Source organism: Pavona decussata, unplaced genomic scaffold, assembly GCF_977016875.1.
Source record: "Pavona decussata unplaced genomic scaffold, jaPavDecu1.1 SCAFFOLD_468, whole genome shotgun sequence".
Taxonomy (NCBI): domain Eukaryota; kingdom Metazoa; phylum Cnidaria; class Anthozoa; order Scleractinia; family Agariciidae; genus Pavona; species Pavona decussata.
The window spans coordinates 2,437,530-2,444,657 of NW_028145806.1; the positions used below are offsets into that span (position 1 = coordinate 2,437,530).

The 7,128-nt window shown below is 37.1% G+C and overlaps 1 long non-coding RNA gene across 1 annotated transcript; it reads left to right on the plus strand.

The window, feature by feature from the left end:
- Positions 1-1,128: 1,128 nt before the first annotated feature.
- Positions 1,129-4,383, plus strand: LOC146450455 (uncharacterized). Its single transcript, XR_014860334.1, has 2 exons — positions 1,129-1,453; positions 3,852-4,383. It is a non-coding gene; the product is annotated as an uncharacterized LOC146450455 (long non-coding RNA).
- The last annotated feature ends 2,745 nt before the right edge of the window (positions 4,384-7,128 follow it).

Here is a 7,128-nt window from a genome sequence, read left to right on the forward strand (position 1 = left end):
AAGTCTCAAAATGTGCTCAATTTCTGTAGCCACCTTTTTGAAAATCAGCTCAGATATATATGTATGTATATATAACATCACAGGATGTGTCTGCTTTGTGCTGCGAATGCTACTTGACCAATGAAATCATAAACGTGCTGATAAGAAAGGACTGTGATGCTGCTAATGAATGTTTTGGCAGATCAATCTTTGCCATGCTTCCAAGCGATGTCTCGACACAGTTTCTAACAAGTGCAGTTCACAATTTAAATGTTAATGTCGAACTGAGTACAGTTGAAACCATATTTATTCCCATTCACCGCAATGGCAAGACATTAGCAAACTTGTACGAGATAACAACTCTGCAAGACTTTCTGGCAAGGACCTGGAGCAAAGTATCAAGGTTCACAGTGCCTATCCCGGATCAACCAAATGCCTCAGGCAGTTGCGGAGTGGGTGTCATTTACTGTGTTCGCGACTTAAGCCATGGCATCCAGGAAAAATTCACATCGACTTATAAGGAATCTCCAAAGCTGAGAGCACAGCTCATGATTGAATTACTGAAGAGCTAGCTAGTTCAGGATATTCTTCGTTATATTAACTGTGCTTCCCAAAAACAGAAAATAAGAAAAAGATGTGATTCAGAGGAAAGAATTTGCCAAATCAGAAACGCTGTGGTGCCTTGATGGTCATGTGTGCCTCTGTGATTTGTAAGGGAAAAAAGGCGAGCTGGGGTAACCAATCCCTGGGGAGTCCGCCACAAAACGCAGTCGTGTTCGTTCACTGAAGTCCCATGGCCAAACCATTGTGCTGATTTTGAGGAAGTAAACCGATTTTACTGTTCAATTCAAGGCTTAATTAAATTCAGCACCGTTTAAAAGAGTAGATATTTCGAGCTAGTACTATTGCATTTGAGAGGAAAAAGGAAATTTTTTTTTTTAGTTTTAGTAGGACCTCAGTAGATAATGAAATGGTTTTTTAATATTAGAATGAAGCCAGATTGTCCCTGGAGGTCAGGTACAGTACTATATACTCGTATTTCATTTCGATTGCTGCTTCATTAGAGTTACAAGTTGTTTGAAAAAAAGACAGAATAAGAAAGTACACTTTGGTTACAAGGTTGTAATGCAACATTGCTGTAAATAATCGATTTAAGGCCTTTGTCCACTAGAAGACACGATTTTGATGTAATTGACAATTGCTACCGAAATCGTTTTTGGAAAATTCTTAGAGATTGATACCTTCAAACAGAATCTGGAGTGGATTGGCCATGTCCAAAAGATACCTGAAAAATATGAAACCCAAGCTTGAGTTTTGGTGGATACTTGCTTGCTCGTATTATATAAACACAGACATTAACCAAGACCACCTAAAGGAGAACCAGAGGAGATGGAGTTTTCAGATGCATCACAAGCCTTGCAGCCTTGCGCTTCAACAAGGAGGAAGGATGTTCACTGTCAGGATTTGATGACAAGTAAGGAATTTTCATTATAACAAAGTTGATGTAGCGGCAACTGCCAATTTATTTATACAACTGAGCGTGCCATGACAGTCTATTTGCCTTGAGATTAGCTTTTTTAAGGTCGGAAAAGAGAGAAATAAAGTCAGTATTGTAAATTCTTTAATTACAAAGCCTACATTCCACTTATTTAAACTACATAATTAGACTCAAATTTCCGTTTTGATGGGAACCAGGACATTTCCTCACAGTTGCTGGCTGACAAAACATCTTTTTTGAATCTGATTTGCTGTAAAAAGGTAAGTACTTGAAATCTCTCCTGGCTGGGAGTTAAGTCTTGTGCAAATGTCCTTGCTGGCTAAGAATCCTAGAGAACTGAGGATCAGCTTTTTTTCCCCACGAAAGTTAATTATTAATTGGTTGTGACTGCACTAATGTTAATTTGTTGCATGGATGGATAAAAATCATTTTTTGAAAAAGAAGTGGTTGAGTGCTCCTGACATACTGCCTTTGGTGAAAATTCCAAGGACCTTCAATTTTTAACTCTGATTAATTTTCTTGATGACTATCTTCCATTAGTGCTAACAAATTACGGAGTGATTTTTCGTTCCAAAAATATTGCGTTGTACATTTCTGCTCTGACATCACCACTACTACAAGTCACCTTTTGTATTCCTCTTGAATTCTCTCAACTGGAAAAAATAGGGCATCCACTCCACGCTACCTCTCTTCTGGCCTTTACTGAGTATCCAGTGTATTACTTTCATTCTTTAATTCGCAATCATACGTCCCCTCACAGCACACCTGAGCAAATAACCAAAACTTGCCAGTCCATCTTTGCTTCAAAAAAACGCCAGGATAATTTTAGCAAACTTTTCTGCCTCCAAAGAACTTTACTTTCTCAAAACCAACTTAAGTGATCCAAACTTAAGGCTGCAAAAGTTCGAAAAACTATCTTCGAAGAAAAATATCAATTAAGCGAAGACCAGCTATACAAGTTAACCTACAGTTGGAGAGAGGCAGGAGTGGATGCTGCCTTTTTTTGTTCAGAAAAAAAGTTGTCCCTGGTAAGATACTTCCATGCGGATTTCACCTATCTCAAAATGAGGAGTCCGTGCCTGATCCTTGTAGGGAATGCGACTTCCCCAATTGTGAAGAGCAAGATCCCAATTGGTGAGTATTTCAAGGATGTGGCCATTGATTCCACGTAACATGTGTTCAAACTGAACATGCCCAACATGTCAAGAGGGCATTCCCTGTTGTGTTCGTGAAAATATGTGCAAAGCAAAACAGGCCATCTTCTCACAATTACAAACAGAAGGGAAGGCCGCAACCAATCCTTCGGAGAATACGTAAGATACAAGTGATAAGAAAACAAAGCTGGGCTACCAAATGTAAATGAAAAGGATGTCAAGGAGAGGTCCCACTGATTAAATGCTGAAATAAGATCGTGGCCAAAATACACCCCCAGTGCTGTCGGTCCAAGCGTTCATCCACAGCCAGCTCCAGAATCCAAACAGGGCCATCAGATACCCGAAAAGAAAGGAAGTCGTGCTCCCATGTCTTGTTGTTGGTGGAATTTTAGAGCTAAAAAGGCCATTGTAGAATTCTTAGGAAAATGTTGTGGTGAGAAACCAACAGAACTCCAAACGGGTTAAGCAAAAAATTTCATTGCAAATGAACACAAAACAGAAAAAAAAAGGGAAAAGACTCCGTGTCACAGCCTACAGTTCTTGTACGACCCTGGGGAGGAAAGTTTTCATATGAGGGCAAAAACATCGAGATTATCAATTCTTGTCCCATTAACAATTTGCTGGTCACATTTCACTTACAATGTTTTTCCAACTGATTTTCTGAAATCCTTTTTAAATCTGCCCTATGAGGGAACCTGAACCCTGTTACCTCTTCATCAAATGTTCTCAAATCAACAGTGGTTTACAGGAAAATTAGCCTGGCCAACTCAAATCTACCTTAGTATCGACTTAACACGGAAACAAATCAAGGTATCATCTTCGAACTGTCACATACTGGGATGGAGGACACTACACCTGTGCAATTAAGTTAGCAAGTTGTTCCTGCATTGGGGTGGAATTTTAATGTTGGCCTCCATGTGAAAAGCCATGGCATTCGTTTGACTAGATGTGATGACCCGCCAGCACTCTCACATGCTGTTTACATCCTTAATTACAAGTGATTATTTTTTCTGTGAATGTAATTTAATCCAAGCTACTTTTCAAATTTTTGTTACATCCATCATTTTAATAAGCGTAAATGATACATCTTAGTCATGATTATTAGTTTTGTGTGTCAAGCAAAACAGTTAATTAATAATTACAGTATATTTATTACATGACTAAGGCAGTGAAAGGGCCATTTAATAAAATTAAACAATCACATTGCTCTTTTTTGCCAGGTATTGTCCTGAATGATCTTGCGTTGTGTCCCGCCTTCATTTTTGAAATCAAGATGGTGGATAATGATCTTCACCACTGGGTAAAAATCAGCTGCATGGGCTACACTCTACATGTAGTTTTTGCCAGACGTTGTTTCTGCTGCTGGCCTTCAATCAGGCAAGAGAAAGCTGTTGAATCATTCAGTGATATAAACTAGCATGGGTAGATTACTTAATGCAAATTTTCCTTTAAACTATGTAATGTAGTTAAGTAGTAAAAAATCCTTTTTCTTGCAGAAACACCTGGTAGGCCCTCAATCAGTACTGAATAATTTAGTGTTCTTCACATCTCACCCATTTCTGTAATGAAATGTTATACTGTATATCACACATTGAAAGTTCTTTGTAGTTGTGTAATGAATCTATTATCTACCAAGCGCTAGGGCCATACTGGGAGAATATTGGCCCTCAGTCTTTTTTGTACAGACCTCGCTACACTCAGTCCTATCAAGACCTTGAACCGATATTCTCCTGGTACCGCCCCGGTGCTTGCTTAAAAAGATTATACATGTATGGCCTTTCAAAAAATAGTTTGTCCTTGTGGATTGGATTTGGCCTTCAATTCTTCCAGGAAGCATTGCCTTGACATTTAATCTTGTATTTTACCCTCTGTTTTTTTTTCTTTTTATATAATAAACTATGTAAATTGCCTATAAACTGAACAAGTGTATTTAAGTTCAAACTACAAAAAAAAAAAACAATGAGTACAAGCAATTTTTCTACTTTTATTCCTAAACAAAGGGTAATACAGCAGACGGATTGTTGAGGAAATGATTCCTGAAGGAATTAAAGACCCCATTAAAAAAATCTACAAACATTTATTAAATTCACCATAGGTCAGTTATGACCCAAGCAATTCAATTAGTGGCTATACCCATTACATGTATGTAGATGTGACCAGTTTTAAGGTGTATTTGATTGACCCTATTCCATAATGGCAATACAAACAATGATGACAAGAAATCCCTCATAAGAGGTTTTGGAGTTACTGCAGTACAAAATCACTCTTAAATTATTGTGTTCCAGTGAAGAGGGGAAATCTAACAGCTATTCTGGTTGTTCTGGATCAACATTCAATCAACCACAACTTTTATTTTGGTTCATCTATAAGACTTGTGGCCTTCTTTATACCACTGCTTCAAGTGAAGACCAAAAATTTAGCGCACGTTCATTAGCAATGTTTTGTCAATGTTTCATTAGGATGAACTGTGTTCAAATATTTTTGTGGAATTGGCTTTGAATCATGCTTAATTAATATCAGCTTCTCTTGCGTGGTTCTCGTTAAGACAATGCTATTTTGATGACCACTTTTTAACAACAGAATACCTACTTTTGTGACAATTATCAGTAAAACTTTCCATTAATTTTGTGAGTAACACAATAATTTGTATCTTCTGCAAAAGTTGTCAGAAATCTCAATGTATTTTTGTATTTTTGTCAAACCCTCTTTTAATGGCTAATCCAAATTATAAGCAACCACTTATCAATTTCCACAGAATGATCACATAAAAACTAATGTTTGTGCACATTTGTTATCCCAAAGTTATAACAAAAAACTTGCAGCCCCTTTCTGACACTTCTGTTACATGAGTATTATGATTATACTACTTTCGTATTATTAGAAAATGTAAAGTGAAACAGTTTCACAATTTACTGATATTCATGACTTATGTTATGCTCCCCCCTGCCACCTCACTCAATTTTTCCCCTTTCAGTAACTACACAAATAACACGACTAACATCTCATCATTACTTTTAAAATCGTTGATGGTGGTACACATGTTGACAAGGGAGTTCTTAAAAATGTGGACAGGCTGCGTGCAAAGCTTTTACAAAGATTGCCAATTTCATCAAAAAGCTTAAATAAAATTCAATTCTCAGGATATCTATTGCTCTCTGTATGGCTTTCATGATGTTAATAAGATCTAGTAGATATGAGCACTAAGTACAGCTCTACTAACAACAATATTATTGTGTAAAGTTTCCAAGGGTTGTCGAGAAAAAAAGTATGATTGTATTCAGAAAAAGTGCAAAAATATATTTCTGCGCGAAAAAGTTTACAAATAAAATCCAGTTTGCTTAGCTTGATGAATATGATAACATTTATATTTTAATAAGGTACACTGTAATTTCAAACAAAAATAGGTTTGTCAGAAAAAAACCTATTTCACTTCTGCTAAAATTGAAGCTGGAAAATAATATCCGCCTTTTTGGTCCTGCTGTAAAACCAATACTTTATGACAAGAACTAATAAAACAATAATAACAATCAAAGAAAATTTGTTTATTCCAAAGAATTTCTCCCTTTCCTCTGCCCAGGTGCTAGATTTAATGTCCTGTAAATAAACTCTGAGAAAGCAATGTTCAACAAATTTGCCCTACATGAATGGTAGCAAGATATTTCACATGACAATGAATCCAAACAAAAGATACCCAAAAATTGAATAATTCTTTGGTTTCCTGGCCTATTTCAATGCCACTAAACCAAAATAAGTTAAACTGATCCTTCGAGTCACTGCTTTACTTCTCTATGTTTCTACCTTTGTATTATCTCCTTTCTTTGTTAATATAGTGATGCTAATAAAACTTGCATTAAAAAGGAAGAAAAAACCATGAAAACAAAACTAGGACCTCCTTTAATACTGTAGTGACACTCTGCTAATAGACCTTATCATGGTGTTTTCGAAGCCATTTTGATGGGTAGGCAAATGCGTCTTGAAATAACAGTGTTTGTATTGAAGTCTCGCCTGTGAACCTGGTGCACTTACCAGTGTGTCACAGCCGCTTGATGTCAGCCTGAAAAAGCCATTTAAAGATTGCCTTCATGAAACGTGTACCATGTGGATGATTGAGGGTCAGAAGAGTTTCACAGCTGGTGGTAGCATCAAGGCACCTTCACTAAGTTCTGTCTCCTCCTGGGTCGATGAATCATGGGAAGAGCTATCCCAACAGATGGTTTCTTGCTCACTTAAGAAGTGCTGTATTTCAAACGCGATAGACGGAACCAAAGATGACATCTTGTGGGATAACGAGAAAGAGGAACTTGTTGCAGCTGAAGGCAGTGAAGATGAAGAAATGGAGGACGTGTGACATTTATGATGACAAACTAACAGAGGAACAGTGGTGCGACTTGTTTGGAGAGAGTGACCAGGAGGAAGAATTTGAGGGCTTTTAGACATTGAAATTCCATATTATAAGTTTTAAATTTACTAAAGTTCGCCAGTAAATAGTTGAGCAGT